The sequence below is a fragment of the Phascolarctos cinereus genome, unplaced genomic scaffold (genome assembly GCF_003287225.1).
Source record: "Phascolarctos cinereus isolate Bilbo 61053 unplaced genomic scaffold, phaCin_HiC Scaffold_1;HRSCAF=81, whole genome shotgun sequence".
In the NCBI taxonomy this organism is placed as follows: Eukaryota; Metazoa; Chordata; class Mammalia; order Diprotodontia; family Phascolarctidae; genus Phascolarctos; species Phascolarctos cinereus.
In genome coordinates this window covers 193,832,019-193,849,731 of record NW_027555514.1, presented here as the reverse complement: position 1 = coordinate 193,849,731, position 17,713 = coordinate 193,832,019, and positions in this window count along the sequence as shown.

Here is a 17,713-nt window from a genome sequence, read left to right as displayed (position 1 = left end):
TCCCCCAAGAAATAACAAACTTTAAGAATTTGCCAGCTAAAGCACTTGTGTAGATTTAGGCAGGCTAAACCTGGGCCTTGGGTCCTCACTGTCCTCCTGTATTGTGTCTTTACCTGATTGTAGGTGAGCAAACACCTAGAGTGAGATGGATGTGTCCACCCTTTTAGGCAACTGTGAATTTGAGAAGTCCCGTGTAACTAATATCGAGGGGAGCTTCTGTGATGGACTGAAAAGGATGACCACCAACATTAAGAAGGACCTTAATTACCAGCCTGGCTTGCCATAAGAAATGGATGTGAAGGGAATTGTTTGGAGAGAGTAGAGCCAAAGTGCAATGCTAATTTAGAAGGCCCACTTTTTAGGGGGCAGAAGCAGTTGATACTCAGCCAATTAATCAGGAGGAGGAGTAACAACCTATCAGTCAAGCTCCCCTTCAGAAAGAGAATACTCAGAATTTTCAGGTCACCACACAACCCTATTCTTGCTCTTCTCTCAGACTTCCTTTCTACCTTCATTGTGTGTGCAGGGAAAAGGGGGAGGGTGTACGTGGAGCACCTCTGCCCACATAAAGTTTCCTCCCCACATGGAGAAAGAGCAGAATCACATGGCAAGCTGCCTGTGCCTGTCCAGGAAGCATGAGAGGAGAGAGGTAGTTGATTTTCAGCAAACTATTCACCAGTCCCTGAAACCCATTGCATGGAGAGGTGCCCTTTGGATGTCTCCAAACAAACAGTCACATCTTGTAACTTCATCAAATCGATTGGGGAACTTATCAAATTGGTCAGAACTTCCAAGATCAACCTCATACTTTTCACTTTCCCTACATTACAAGTATTTTGGTCTTATCCCCTCTACCAAAAAGTTGTTATGCTTGAGGGCAGGAACCATGGCTTATTTTTCTTTTCTGTTCCTGCAGATAGTAGGTTCTCAGTCCACAAAGTATGGAATGTTTCATTCATAGATTTTCCTATTTATTTTCCTGCTTAGAGAGGCCTTTTTGCTTATTGAATAGAAGTGGGTGGGCCTATGAGGAGCCAGTTTATGGAATATGATCTGATATTCCAGGCCTGTTTCAAATACAAGTGGCCACATAAAAGCTTGGCATGAGCCTACTTCTGGTCAGTAACTCAGCGGTTTGTATTATGTGATAATGAAAAGTCCTCTAATCGGATGCTGAAACTTGAGGAATTGATGATTCTGGGGTTGCTGAGCTAGAACTCAGTGGGCATACAAAAACCGTAAACTGGCCTTTTGTGACTTTTTCCTTTTGGTAACAAGAAGGCAGAACTAATTTGAGCTGCTTACCAGAGCAGAGAGCAGGGAAGAGGCACTTCCCTATCTCCTACCTGGCCATAGTGACTATGAACATATGGTTTTCTCTCTCTCTTTGTGTTTGTTCTTTTCTGATCTTTTTTTGCATGAGTATCTTGAGATGGAATTGTTCAGGACACTCCTCCTCCTCTTATTCCTCTTCCTCTTTCTCATCCTACTATTTTATCTTCTTCCTCCTTTTTCTTCCTTGTCTTCCATTTTCTTCCTCTACCATTATTGTTATTGTTATCATCACCATTACTGCTAATGTTATTAACTGAAATTCATGTAGCACTTCAAAGTTTAGAGTCTATATACATTGTTTCTTTTTGGGTCTCACATCATCTTGTGATAGGTACTATGGATGTTATCTTCATTTTATAGCTTATTTATAAGTATTTGGCTACATACTAGTTAGGTGAGTATGCCTGATAACTGAATTCCAGATAGATAAGTTATCTTTAGAATGATATAATTTTCATCAGGCAAACTTTTGGGTACCTGATCTAAATTTAGTGCTTTTAAAAATATGTATGGCTATCCTCCCACACTATTTTCTTTACCTTCTCAGTTTCTTAAGACCAGATGCCCACTTTCAGGCAGAAGTCATAATTTGTTTTTGTTTCCAAATATTCCTCCCATTCTCTATTTTAAACCATTCCTCCATCTTGTAGCACAATGGAAAGAACCAGATTCAGAGTCACTTGGGTTCAAATCCCATCTTTCCCACTTATTACCTGTGTGACTGAGCAAAATCACCTCTCAATACTCAGGTTCCTTCCCTCTGAATTTATGAAATTGGACCACGTGACCTTTAAGATCCCTTCTAGCTCCAGCTTCTAGGATACCTATACAACAGACTCTCAGTGACAACACTTTGGCTCTAGTCATTTCATGAATTCCAAATCTACATAAACATGCTATTCTCTGAAGTGTTATAGAGCTTTGAGTTACTACCATAATTTAGGACACATCTCTCATCTTTGTCCACAAGGATAGCATGAAAGACTGAAAAACGCTTTGCTGAAACACAAGCATACAATGCTGAAATACAATACAAGCATTTCTCCAAACATAAAAGAGAAATGGCTGTCTGGCATGACTTTTTCTTGATGAGCCCCCGCTAACTTTTAGTGACCACCATTTCCCTTTAGAAACTACCACAAACCATCCCTTTAACAATATGTTTCTAGAATTTTGCCACAATTTAAATTCAGACTCACTGATTTATAGTTTGAAGATTACTTTGTTCTATCTTTTTGAAAATTGGAAGAATATTTGCCTATTTTCAGCCCTATAGAACCTTTCCTATTGTCCATGATTCTTGCAATATCACTGATAGCAGCTTAGCAATCATACCTACTAATTCGTTTGTTTGTTTGTTTTCTTTCGGGGATAGACTTTATCCAGGCCAAAGCTTCTTAAACTGTAGGTCCTAACCCTATATGGGGTTGCTAACAATGTGAGGGTCACAAAAATTTGGCAATAGTAAATGGTTTCTGAATGCACAACAACCAAAAATTAATTCAAAATCAAACCTGTAATGAATCCAAGGTGTTTCTGGCAGTGCATTCCTGTGGTGCAGCTTCACTGCAGCCTTGGTTTTGAACACACAACATGCACACTTTGCATTGCACATTCTGTCATGCCATGCAAAGCCAACAGATGCTGCCAGAAACACCTCCACTCAGATTTGAGACTATTGTATGTTATGAATTGCAGTGTTTTCACTGTACATAAAGTTTTCTGCTGTTACAGAAACATGAGAATTTAATTACAGAAAATAAAAACTTTTAATATTTCCCTACCATCATTCCTCAGCATGTAAGTATCAAATTAGTATACCTTTGGATTATATTGTGTTAGAATGTTTGGTTTTTAAATTTGCTGTTATCTCCTTCTTTTTACAGAAAGTGTTTAATTGCAACAAGTAAAGGCAAAAGCCCTTTAATACTATTTCTCCACCATCACCGCTGTATGTGTATATAAGTGTGAACATCAATTTTTTAATTAAGCCCAAACAAATGCAATTTCACAAACTAAAGCTAGTATTTACTTGAGAAACTGTTAGCAATATTTATTTCTATTTCAGGACAAAAATACTTTTTGGTTATGGATAAGTGTCTAAATTTGGACAGAAGAGGTAAAAATACTGATGATAATGTGGCAGAATCTTCACTACCAGGTTGTAGTACACCTAAATTGACGAGAAAAAGAAAACATGTCCAATCATTTCTGTAATCTGGATTTACTTCTAAGAATGATATGGTGTAGACAAACCTCTTTGCTTAATTTGTGATAAAGTTTTGGTTGCAGAGAGCACAAAGCCAGCCAAACTAAAACAACATCTTAATATCAAACATGCAGTATACTGCAATAAACCAAAGAACATTTTGAACAACTTTTAAAATCTTTAAATAAAGAAAAACAATGTTTTGAGAAATTTGTTACTGTCAACAAAAACTATTTACTTGTGTCTTACAAACCTCCTTATTTAACTGCAAAAACTAAAAAGCCTTACACAGCAAGAGAAGATCTTATGTTGCCTGCTGCTATTAAAATGTCAGAAATAGTTCATGGGAAAAAGTATGGGGATGAAGTTTGTAAAATTTCTTTACCAAATGTCACTGTTTCCAAAAGAATTTCTGAAATTAGTAATGACCAATTCCAGCAGCTTATTACTAAGCTTAAGGGGAGCCCAAGTTTATAATTCAGTTAGATGAAACAATTGATATTTCTAATATGGAACACTTGTTACTTTATGTAAGATATGTTTATGAAGGAATTACTGTCTTGTTACTTTTTTGGAAGGGCACACAAGAGGGAAAGAAATATATCTTAAAATTGATGAATTTTTCACAAATGAAGGTTTGCAGTGGAAAAGTTGTATTGGAGTCTGTACAGACAGTGCTGGGGCAACAATGGATAAGAATGTTGGATTTGTAACAAAAGTTAAAGCTGGTAGCAATGAACATATCACTTTTACTCACTGCATGAGCCATCCAGAGGCACTCATAACCAAAATGTTACCAGAGTTAGATGCTATGCTTTGCAATACTCTCATGCCATGCCCTTGTTTTCAAACCTTTGGAAGGATATGGACTCTGATTACAAAAGCTTATTACTCCAGGCAGAGGTCAGGTGGCCTGAGAGGGCCAAGTTTAAACAGATTATTGACATTGAAAGATGAAGTTGTTATATTTTTGACCGTGCAGAAACCCAATTTTGTTCATTTTTTTCACAATAACTTATGGCTTTCAAACTGTGTTATTTGTCAGATTTTTTTTTAAGTCAATGATTTCAACATGTCACTTCAAGGAAAAAATGTAACATTTATGTTAAAAGATAAAATTGAAAGTTTTACTAAAAATGTTAACATATGGAAGAATAGGGTGGGAAATGGCTCTTTAGAAATGTTTACAGCTACAGATGATTTTATAATTAAAAATAACCTTCCCAAAGATTTAATTGTAAGAGTTATAACTGATCATCTGAAGTGCCTAGAGACACAGTTTCAGAAATACTTCCCTTCAAATTTTGATACTAAAAAACTAAGTTGGGTTCATAAGCCATCTCAATAGAAATTAAAAAAAAGTCAGTCATCTGCCATTAAAAGTTCAAGAAGAATTTGCTGAGTTATCAAGTGACACAGGTTTAAAACTTGAATTTCCTTAAAAAATCATTAAATGAATTTTGGCTTGGGATTAGGACAGAATTTCCAACAATTTCTGAGAAGGCCCTCAACATACTTTTGCCATTTTGTACTATGTGTTTATGCCCAGCGGCATTCTCAGCATTGATGATTATAAAATGAAAATATTGATCAACTCTGAAAAACATTGAAGATGCTCTGTGTCCTGCAGTATCAAATTCTGCCAAGATTTAATTCTTTATGTAAAAATAAATAAGCACATCCATCTCATTAGTATGCAAATTTGCTTTCATCTTTAATAAATGAAAAAATTATATGTATACCAAAGAATTGTTTTAAAATACATTTCTTTATGATGTATCATTAGCAAATGTTTGATTTGTATACCTATTTTATACCTATATACTGGGGTTATGTAAAAATTTCTTAGGTGAAAAGGGGTCATGAATGGAAAAAGCTTAAGAAGCTCCGATCTAGGCCACAAGAACTAGTTTAGCTAGTTCTTACTTTTCTTCATTGTCTGTTATGGTCATTCTCTGCACTCCAAGTATTAATACTATCCTAATGTTTTGGTCTGATCTTTTTGTTGCACTTAGCATTTATACCCAACCAATCTAAGTTAGTGGATGAGTCTTCTATGCACCTGTATCTATATTACTAGAAAGCCACTCTCTTTTTCTTCCTTATCATAATCATTTGTGTGTCTGTTTTCAGGATTTCATTCTGAGAACTGCACTTTCCTTAGGGGACCATTCTGTCATATTCTTTCAGTGGTGATATTGGGATTGCAAAGAATTATCCACATTTTCTTGCCAACTCTCCATTGTTATTCATGGCACAAAATTTCAAGATAGCAAAATAGAGATGGATTCCATTTTTGTAAACTGAGAACCTAGTAACAGTACTCTGCACATATGGTTGTTGGCTCAAATGAAGTGAACGTATCTGAGACCTAGTTTATATTGGAAATAGCCCTGTCCCATCTAGATATGGTTACTCTTGCAACTTATGTGTTATTTGGGCTGGAGTCAGAACATAATAGGTGTTGTAGGATCAATTTTCAGAATCATGTGTAGAGTTAGAAGGGACTGACAATAGTCAGAACGAAAAAGGAATCTCCACTATAATATACTTAACAAAAGGTCATCTAGCCTCTGCTCAAATTCAGCCTCTAATGACCAAAAACGCATGATTTCCTTAAGGCAGCCCATTCTACTAAATAGCTCTGATTGTCAGGTAGATTTTCTTTTCTTAAATTAAAACAAATTATTCTTCTTTCAACTTTCATCTGTTGTTCATGGATCTGCCTTTTGGGGTCAAAGAGAATGAGTTTAATCCCTCTTCCACATGACAGCTCTTCAGATACTTAAACCCAGGTGTCATGTACCCCTTCAATCTTTTTTTTCCCTCCAGGTTAAATACCCTTAGTTCCTTCAACTCATCCTCATATGACCTAAATTCAGGTCCCTTCCCCTTCCTGGCATTCACAACTGAATGTCAGATATATAGATAGGTTAGAAATATAGAGTATATCTGATATAGTGTGACCAGGGAAGAGTATAGAGGGACTATCACCCCCTTATTTCTGGAAACTGTGTCTCTCTTGATGCAGTTCCAGACTGCATTAGCTTTTTTGGCTACCATATCACCCTGATGACTCATTGAATTTGCAGTCCAATAAAACCTCCAGATTTTTTTTTCAGACAAATTGCTCTCTATGTCTACCCCATCTTGTACTTGTGAAGCTGATTTTTTTAACCCAAGTGTAAAGCTTAAAAAAAAAACCACAGAATGTAAGGCTTTACATTGAACCTTATGGAATTTCATCTTAGATTCAGTCCAAATTCACCAGCCCAGTGGTATATGAACTTTTATGGTCATGTTGTCATTGTTTAGTTGTTTCAGTCATGTTCAACTCTTCATGATCCCATTTGGGCTTTTCTTGGCAAAAATATTGGAGTGGTTTGCCATTTCCTCCTCCAGCTCATTGTACAGACAAGGAAATTGAGATAGAGTTAAGGGACTTGCCCAGGATCACACAGCTAATAAGTATCTGAAGTCAAATTTGAACTCAGGTCTTCCTGACTCCAGGCCTGGCACTCTACCCATTGCACCACCTAGCTGCCCTTTACAATCATGACCCCCTGTTTATAAAACACTTTAAGCATATATCCCCAAGATATGAATATATACTTATTTATAAATCATATAAGTATACTACTGTACTAATAATCATGTATATTATAAAATTTAATTAAAAATAGAAAAAGATGATATAAAAAAGAAATAACATTTGATCCTCAAGTCAATACAAATCCACTAGAGTTTATTGAGTAGGGAAACAACATGGGCAGGCTTACACTCTAGGAATATAAATTTAGCAGCTATGATAGATTGGAGTAGAGAGAGACTTTAGGAAGGGAGAATAATCATGAAGCTATGGCAATAGTTTAGGCAAGAGGTGATGACCACTAAATAGGTTGCTGTGTGAGTGGAAAGAAGGAGATGGAAGCAAGAGATGTTGTGGAAAGAGAATAGAAGAAAACATGTTAACTGATTGAATATATGGGTTTAGGGAGAATGTCTTCAGGAAGGCACTGAAGTTGTGAATTTTGGTGATAGGAAGTAAAGTAACATTCTCAATGAAAACAGGAAAGTTTGGAAGAGGATCAGGTTTGAAAGAAAGATAAGGTAATGAGATCTTCAGTGCAGATAAAAACTCATGAATGAAGACAAAAAAAAAAGAGGAGTATGGTGTTCCTTCCCATCAACCATTGTTAAGTGGGGCAGACCTTTGCTAAGGGCACCTGCCATAGCCATGAGGTGATTTGGTCATTGTAAGATTTAGATAGCTGGGGACAGGGGAAATCTTGCCTCTGCAGTTTCTGGATGTGAGAGAGTTACACCTTCAAACATAGAATTGGTGTTCAGACAGCCATAAAGACTCTCAGCAGATGAGGTATGATGACTTGTTTGATATTGCAACATCTTCCAAGTCTGAAGGGTCCTGACTCCATGTGAATGGGCCTTTTTATGCCCTTAGGTGACTAGGATCAGCACATTAATACATCTAGAGGATACCAGGCTACCCAGAAGCTACATCAAGGTAAGTACAGGTTGAGCTTTGGCCTCTGGGCCAATTAAGACCTGGGAAAAGATGTGTTGCCTTTCAAGGAGAAAATGGCCTAACCCAAGTTGCAAAGGAAGAGAGAAACCTGGTCTTATCTTACAGTGTTGAAAGGGGATTTTTCTTAAGAGCTAGAAGTAATCTGGTAAAAGTTGATATAACTAACTCCATTTTGTTCCATATTTTCCATTTTTTCTCTATGTGATCTCAACAAAATGTCTTTCTCTTTCAATACCTTCCTTCCCCCTAATTGCTTTATGACTATAAAAGAAAACTCAGAGAACCATAATAGTTCAAGGACCCCGTCTCTTTATCCTAGCTCTTAAATCACATAGTAGGCCCTTAACAAATACTTATTGACTAATAACGAAGGTATTATGTTCTTTGGTCTAGTGTAAATGGCTATACTAACAAGGATACATTCTTTATTTAAGTATCCTTTGTTTTAATAAACATCTTTTTCTGCTTACTATGCTTACCTGATCTTACCAAAACTACTTTGTATCTTCTCTTTTGTTACTTTCTCTGGATCACTAGCTCAGGAACACAGATGTAGATGTGGCTAAGTGAGAAGACCCACTCCCTGATGATACACTATGTAACCTGTTTAAGATACTGTGAGTGGTTGGGCTGTTGAAAGGGGTACTATCCTATGTAGAAATCAGATTAAATCAAATTGTGAAAGATGGAAAGTACTACCCCTTTCATATGTGAACTGTTTGATGACTGAAGGAAATAGAAAAAAAACTTTTGTGAAAAATTAATAAAATCCATGTGTAAAGAAATAATATTTTCCTAATCACAGTTTGTAAGGAGGACCATAAAGAAAACTGAGAGGACTTATTTGAGGGAAGAGAAATGACTAGGGATGCAGAGCATTTTGATCCCTTGACAGGTTGAAATTCATAAAATGATAAGTTAAATAATATTTTGGAGACTATGGAAGATTAAATAAGGACTGTTAGGTACAGATAAGCTGACAGATAAGCTTTAGCAGCTGTATTTGGCAGCCTAATGATTGGAATAAAAGCATTTCTTTGTGTATTGGCTGAAGAAAAGAATGGGAGCCTGATAATTGGAAGAGAGCTGAACTCTGCTAAAGTCTCAGCTATTGCCCTTTAGCACCATCTGCAGTTATGAAAAAGATGAAACTTCTCAGAAGTCCTTTGGTACTCTTTTCTGCTCCCTCTGGTTTGAAAGGGAAAAGCAAATGGGGCAGAGAGGTATTGTAGGCTCTACATTGCTGTAAGCTAAATTTTGCTGTAGCAAATTGTTGAGAGCTGATTGGATGATGCAGAATACTGTTGAGTAAAGAGCTGGCTAAGCTTGGCTGCACTGTCCCTAGAACCTATTTAATGATCTTTGCATTTCTCTGAACAGTTTATCACTACAATAGCATAGCATTATCTCAGCCCCCTTTTAAGGGAGATTATGAATTAAAAGAGCTTGTCATTGTTTCATCATTTTGAAAGTAGAAGAAAAGTAGGTTTGGCTAGGAAGACAGTGGTGAGGAAAAGAAGGGGAACAATTAGAAAAGTAATGACTTTATGTGGTGCAGATTATTCCTGAAGGGGCCAAACCCATTAAGTCCTGTAGTCCAGAGTTCTGAGTTGCCTCAAGGGCACAGATTTCACTCACTTACATGCTTCTTTGCTATTTTTCCTGTGTATGTCCATTCTTCCAATTGACATTCCTAATGGTGGGAAAGTGTGGACTATAAAGTATTTATTATTACTTTACTGCAAAATTAGTGACTATAATAGTATGACTATTATTGCTTTTGTCTTATCATTAAGTGCTTTATGTTTAAGACTTAACAGTGTCATCGTGACTGATTTTTGTATAAATGGGAAGCATACCTGTAAGGGGCTCAGGATTCATAGTGGTGAGAATAGTGAGAAAATATCCCACCAAAATAGGGTTACCCCTAGAATCTTAAAAGTTTGAACTTTAGCCACATGGTGTTGGTCAATCCCTGAGACCCCCTACGTACATCCTGCTAGTGTTCAGAAAGCTTTGGTTGAACAAGAGGAGGAGGCTGTACCATATGTTTGGGGTATACTATGAACTTGATAGAGGCTCAGCAGAATTTAGTGAATTGACAGCTTTAAGTGAAGCCTCTAGTGAACTTAATATCTTCAGTAGTCTACCTGGGATCTTTCAGTATCTTTCCTAATACCATGAATATGCAACCTTTGGCTGTATCATCATATAGGTAATGCATGACAGTGAAAAAAACTCTGATAATCCCATAGATTAACATATCTCTTTCAAGTCTCTTGAGGTCTTTCTATAAAGAGTTGATTTTTTTGAACAACTCTAAGAATGTTGTGGAAGTAGATTGTGTGTGTGTGTGTGTGTGTGTGTGTGTCTATATATATATATATATATATATACATATATATATATATATACATATATATATATATATACATATATATATAATATACATATATATATAATTAATATAATATATATATTATATATATATATATCCTATGTCCCACTCATGCAGTGAAAAGCACTTCAACCCTTATGATGAGTTTCTTCCACCAGAAGATGTCCAAAGTAGAACTTCTCCTTTTCCATCCTGAACCCATCCCCTATGGGGATGAAGATTCAGGGATCATTATGAGCTCCATGAAGCTGTGACCCCTTGTCCTCTCTTCTAATCCTCTCTGTTTTCTTCCTATAAGCATCTCCATAGTCAAGACATTCAGTTATTGCTCACCAATTGCCACACTTCACTAATTCTCTGAAAGGGCTGGATCTGATCACAATGGAGAAATTTAAAATGACTGACTGGAATTAGACATTTCAGGGATTGAGGCCAAAGTGCCCCACTTTCTTGCTGGAGCCTGTGACTTTTTCAAGAAATTCTAAGAATGCTATTATATTCTATATATATAATATGTTTATGTGTGTGTGTATACAGTCAGTTCTCATTATTTGCTATAGTTATGCTCTATAAAGTTATTGTGAATACTGAATTAGCTAATACTGAACCATTGCTCCTAGGGGAAATACATGGTTAGGTTACTTCAAACCTCTGGTCACAAAATTTACTTTAGCACTGTCCAGAGTGGTGTCACATACAGATCAGTGAATTTCCTCTTCCTTTTTCTGGATATACTATATTGATGATTCATTAACACTAAACTCACAGCCAACAGCACTATAACTCATGTCTGAAAAGCTTCTCTATAACACATGCATATTCCCCATAAGGTACATCAAAACCTTCTTGTGCTTCAGAACATTAGACTGTACTTCAGCACCACGCTTGGGGGCCATTTTAAACAGTAAAATTGCCAACGAAAAGTACAAAAATGTGTAAAAAAAGGGTCACTTGCTTACAGTATGAGAGCTGAGACAAAAAGATACCTTGTTTGACCTCAACTGAGACCGTGCGTGTTGAGTGACTCAAATTTTTTGCTCCTTTGTGTACATCTGGGAAATTGAGTATCAGTTTGGAGTTTTAGTAAGAGAATTCACAAATATGGAATCTGCAAATGATGAGGACCTACCATATACGTATACATACATATATGTACACATGCCACATGTGTATATCCATATCTGCATACATACATACACACACATGAGCATGCTTGGTTTGCCTAACATGGAATTGCCTGCATCCTCTATCAGGTAAGTGCAGGTAGCTTCCTTCATTGACTGTCTGCAACTTTAAAACTGATGAGAATAAACCAGTCACTCTCTTTCTGCCATCTTTTCAGCTGCACTGCTCTCAGCTCTCCCTCTTTTACCCTAGCTTTAAAAAATGGGTATGGGAGTGTTTGTTTCTATTCTGTATTGTTTGTGCTCAGTTTCTTCCAGCAGATGTCCAAAGTAAAACTTCTCCTGCTCCACCCTGACCCCACCCCTGTGGGGATGGAGATTCAGGGATTATTATGAGCTCCATGAAACTGTGACCCCTTGTTCTCTCTTCTAATGCTCTCTCTCTTCTTCCTATAAGCATCTCCGTAAGACATATAGATAGTCAAGACATTCAGTTATTGCTCACCAATTGCTACACTCCACTAATTCTCTGAATAGGCTGGATTTGATCACAATGCTGGGGGTAATACCCACTGATTGTTGAGTTAAAGCCATGGAGACCTTTGTGCCAAGGTCACTGGTGGGATGATCTAGCAAGCCATAAAGAAAGTTAGGAAGGTCTTCCCCCATCCCCTTGGGAAAGACTATTGCTGACTGAGACAAGGGTGGCCACTTTTCTTTAAAAAGCTATTTTAAAAGTCTCTCATGTTTCTCATGAAGGAGAGATGGCCAAAGACTTTAAATGAAGGCAAAAGCTAGAATCAGAAAGAAGTCCACAGCCATTTGCGCAGTGGAGCTTTGCCTAGTTATGTCTGGCAACAACTACATAACCAGCATAGCAGTATCCAATTAGGAAGCATCTGCCGGAGCCTATGTTTCCAGAGAAGTATCCAGTGTTAACCATGCATAGTGTGATCTATTGGATCACTGAGATGGCATCTCTAGAATTTCTCAGTAGCCTTGCAGCATCAGAGGCATAAGTTGTCCCTCCACGCATACTCCCTGGTCATATTTCCATGTGTGTTTCCTGTGTGTGTTCATTCTTTTCACTGATAGTATATGTATTTGTGGGAAAATGTTTAATAATTTATAGAGGGAATGCTTTACTACTATTTTATGGCATTTTATTAAATGCCTTTGCTTTGAAATAATTGTAACCACTTCCTATTAAAGGTAAACACATAAGTAAGGATCATGAGCTATTAGTGGATTTTGGACCCACAGAGTACTTTAAAACTGGGGTATCTTTGTGAGTTAAAGGTCCTTCTAAATGCCATATTTCCTAGAACATTGAGAGGCTCTGACATTTTACATTTTGCCATTTAATAAACACTTTTGTAATTCAATAAACATTTATTGTTTAATGACACTTTGCTTGGCACTGGGGACTTAAAAAATTTAAACAGTACCTGATCTCAATGAGCTTGCATTCCACTGAGGGAAGGGGATATAACATATACAGAGATGAACACAAAGTCATTTGAAAAGATGAATAATAGCCAGCATGGCTTTAAAGTTTGTAAAGTGCTTTACAAACTTAATCTTAGTTAAGCTTCACAACAACCTTCTGAAGTAAAAACTATAGTATAGTTTTACCTCCACTGTAAGATGAGGAAATTGAGTCTCAAAGAAGTGAAGAGATTGGTCCAGGATCATATAAGCCAGTAAACGTTGGAGGGAAAATTTGAACCCAAGTCTCCTAGTCAAGCATACTACCCACCATCCCATAATGCCACTCAGAAAAAGAAAAGAATATTAACAATTGAGAAATTAAGGAAAGTTTTATGGAGAAGGTGATGCCTGAGCTGAGCTTTGAAAGGAGATTATGATTTTGAGAGGTGGAGGTGAGGAGATAGTACATTACAGATATAGGGGATGAGTCATATAAAAACACAGTAGAAGATGGAATATCAATGTACAAAGGAAGGCAGTTAATCCCCCTTCCCCAGCTCAGCTGATGTAATCAAAGAATGTAGTCACACATAAGGAGGTTTTAACTGTAAACAAGATGAGTCTCTTCCCTACGATCTTTTTATGAAGTTTCAACCTTCTTGATTGGGGCAAGGAAGAAACAGTGAGATTTGCTAAATAATCTAGCCAAAACAGCTGGATGAATTTTAATAGTTCCAGTTCAAGAGCTGAGAGAAGTCCAGGCTCAGAAGCCTATTAGGGAGCCCCATATAAAGGGGATTTTCTCTCCTCCCCACTACCCACCCTCTCCCTCCGTTTTCCAGGTCATCAAAGCTACTGGACCAGTTGGAGATAATGCATCTATCAGGAAACAAAAACATATTCTAGGACAGACACAAACACAGGGAAGGAGGAGGCAGTGTCAAGGAGGGTGACCCACTGCAGTAGAGAAGAATATTGAAATATTGAAAGATATTGACTCAAAAAAGGAGCAAACCCTGGGAGACTAGCTGAGTATCCTTCTTACCTGAGGTGCTACACCTAAGAGGAGTTGCATGAGGACTCTACAAAGAAAAAGAACTTCTAAGTCAGGAGTAATGTGTTACTCTTTTCTGCATGTGAGTCCTACACACATGCTTTACTAATGAGGTACTCTAAGCCCATTCTTCTAATAGGGAAAAGAGTGAACACTAGGTTTATGAGGGGAAGTTTTTGTACCTTCTATTCTTTCTATAAAGTAACTATAAAGTAAATGCTTTTTCTAAAAGCTAATTAAATTACTGATTATTAATATGAAGCAAATTAGTGGGGGTTTCTTGCTATAGAAGAAGGAGCAATTACTTTAGGATAGGTAGTCACCCCTCTGAAGATCCGGAGTGTGAGTGCAGACTGGTAGAGTACTCCAGAAGGGATGCTACATCAAGTTTGGTGAATGGCTAGTAACTGGCTAAAATACAGAGGTTAAAAAAACATTAAATGTGAGATATGGTTGGAAAGGTAGGTTGAAACCAGATTGTGGAAATACTTAAATACTAAGGTAAACAGATTGCATTTTATCAGAGTCAGCAGGAAGCCACTGAAGACTTTCGGGCAGGGTAGTTGACATGGTCAGAACTGTGCTTTAGAAAGATTGTTTTGGCAACAACATGGAGTATGAATTGGAGAGGTAAGAAACCAGAAGTATGGACACCAATTAGGAGGACATTACAATAGTCCAGGTGAGAAATGAGGAGGATGAGTGGAGAGAAAGCACTGGATGCAAGATATATTGTGGAGGTAGAATCCACAATTCTTTGTAACTGGTTAAATATACTGGGTAAAAGAAAGGGAAGAGTCAAGGATCACTTCAAGGTTAAGAAACTGGATGGCTGAGACTTCCTTAACAGAAATAAAAGAAGTTTGGTGGAGGGGAAGATTTAGGGAGAAAGAAGATGAATTCTGTCTTGGACACAAGTTTGAAATGCCAATGGGACATCCAACTAGAGATGTTGGTAATGAGGGATCAGAGTTTGAAAGAATAAAGATGAATAAATGGAAGAATCAAACCCATGAGAGCCAAAATTGAGGAAGAGAGCATAGAATGAAATGAATGTCTAGGATAGAGATATAAGGATATTCACACTTGTAGGGTTAAGGAAGGCCTTTAGATGTTAAATCTAGCATTCTTTCCACTATAACACACAAGAGAACTAAGAAAAAATAAAGCATATTTCACCATACAGAAGACCAGTTTTTTAAGACTTATGTGATTTTATAATATGTCTTTGTTTGTGTCCCTCTAGTAACTAGAAACAAATATCTAATGGAAAAAAAAATCTAAAGAAGGCATCAACAGGGCAGAGAAATGGAAAATTTCTACCTCCATAGGGCAAAGTGGTAGGAGTAGAACCGTATTTGGGGCCAGAAATATTAGTAAATTCTTGGCTTCAAATTTACTAGCTGAGTGACATTGATTGTCACATGCACTCTGAGCATGTTTCCTCATTCATAAAATAGGGATAAAAACATTTCTATTACCTCTCTTACTGAGTTGTTGTGAAGAAAGCACTATAAACTGTAAAGTACTACATAAATTTGAACTATCATTCATCTGTGTCCACTTCTGTGAGCAAGACCCACTCCCTATAATCCCCAGGTTCTTCATGTCATCCTCACCCCACCTTTTCTTTACCCTATGTTCCAGTCTTTTCCCTGTGCTCAGCAGCTAGTCTGTCCTTGTCTACCATCCTGATGCTATCTGTTTGCTCCAATAGTCTTCCTTCTTCCCAGGGCATTGTTGCTTCAGAGCAAACACAGCCTGAGTTAATCCATTCTAGAGATTAATCCACTGCCCTGCTTTCCTGGCTTCTATACAAATGGGATTTAGGTATTCTAGATGCCATTCTGGGAGAAGAGAGTACTGAAGTGAAAAAGTAGGGAAAAGGGTATTGCAGGTCAATGCAATTAATCCACACACATACAACAATAGCCCATAATTTCATACCACCACTATCACCAATTACAATAACTGGCATTTTGTTAGAGAGCTACAAAACATGTAAAGTTCCATGAAGAAGGATTTTACCTACTTGTAGATTAATGCTTTGAAAAGTGGGTTTTCATAATGATGATACAGGCCTTAGCAGCTAGGAAAGGAGCCCACAGCTTATATATATAGGTATGTATATGTGTGTATATATACCTGTGTATGTGTGTGTATATGAGATATATATATATATATACACACACACATATACATACATAAGGAACAATGTATCAATTTTTAAATTGGTCAGTCTAATACAATCCACCAACCTGGGCTGCTAAAGAGAATAGTATGAGTGTATTCCCATGCTGTGGAGGTATTGTCAAGAGAGGCTTTAGGGGAGATAAGTCCAAGGCTTGGGGCTGAAGTTCTGAAGTGCTTTATACTTAGAAATCTAGTGCTTTCTTTATAGGATCATAGGATTTGGAGCTAGCTAGGGCTTTCAAGATCTAGTCCAATCATCTTATTTTATAATGAGGTGTTTTATAAAATTTTATGAGGAAAATGAGATCTACAGAGATTAAGTGGTTTGCTCAAGTTCACAGAGGTAGTAAGTAGAAGCAAGATTCAAACTTAGATCCTCTTACTTCAAATCCCCACCAGGATCAAATATGAAATCCTGTTTGGCTTTTAAAGCCTATGTTAACAGAATTTTACTGTACCAGTCTCTAACCTGGGAATAGCCAGAGGCAAAACACAGCAGGTTAGAGACAGGCTTGCCAGCAATCAAGTAGTAGTCAAGTAGATGGTAGGAGGAGAGGTCCTCATGCTGGAATACAGGCAAAGTTTTTATACATAAATCACAAGTGGGTAGGGGAGGGGATGTAGGATTACAACACAATCATTTCTAGGTCTTGAGCAGTTTCCCATGGCAAACCCACAAGTGCAGAACAACATAGGTGTTCTCCAGTCCTGTGGGTACAGTTCTTAAGCTGATTGTTTTAAATCTTGGGGGTCATGATTACTTGGTGGGGTTCAGAACCAGAGTTGTGTGACAGAAACAGGTTTTACAATCTTTGATTCAATTCACTTAAGGTACACAATCACAAGAATGTGGGAACTGTCATCGCTGATTCATAACTTTAAGCTGCATTGTGACTCTCTGACTCCCAAACCAGAATCTACAGGGAAAATGTGAGCTCTGAGAAATCTAAATTATTAGTATATTCATTATACATATCACATTGATTAACATCAGAATACACCTTTTACAACCTGGTCCCTTCCTACCTTTCCACTCTTATACCTTGCTTCCCACTACCCTGCCCCCACCATGGACTCTGCAACCCAGTGACACTGGCTTTCTTGCTATTCCTCAAATATTTGCCAACTCCACACCCTTTTACTGGCTGTCCCCCACATCTGGAATTCTTTCCCTCCTCATCTCTGCCTCTGGATTCCCTGACTTCTGTCAAGTCTCAAAGTCCCTCCTTTCCCAGCCCTCCTTAATTTTACTCCCTTCCCTATTAGATTATCTCCAATTTATCTTGTACATAACATTTGTATATAGTGGTTCACATATTGTCTCTCCCATTACACTTTGAGCTCCTTAAGAACAGGGACTGGTTTTTGCCTATTTTTGAATCTCTGGTGCTTAGCATGCCTGGCACAGAGTAGGAGTTTAAAC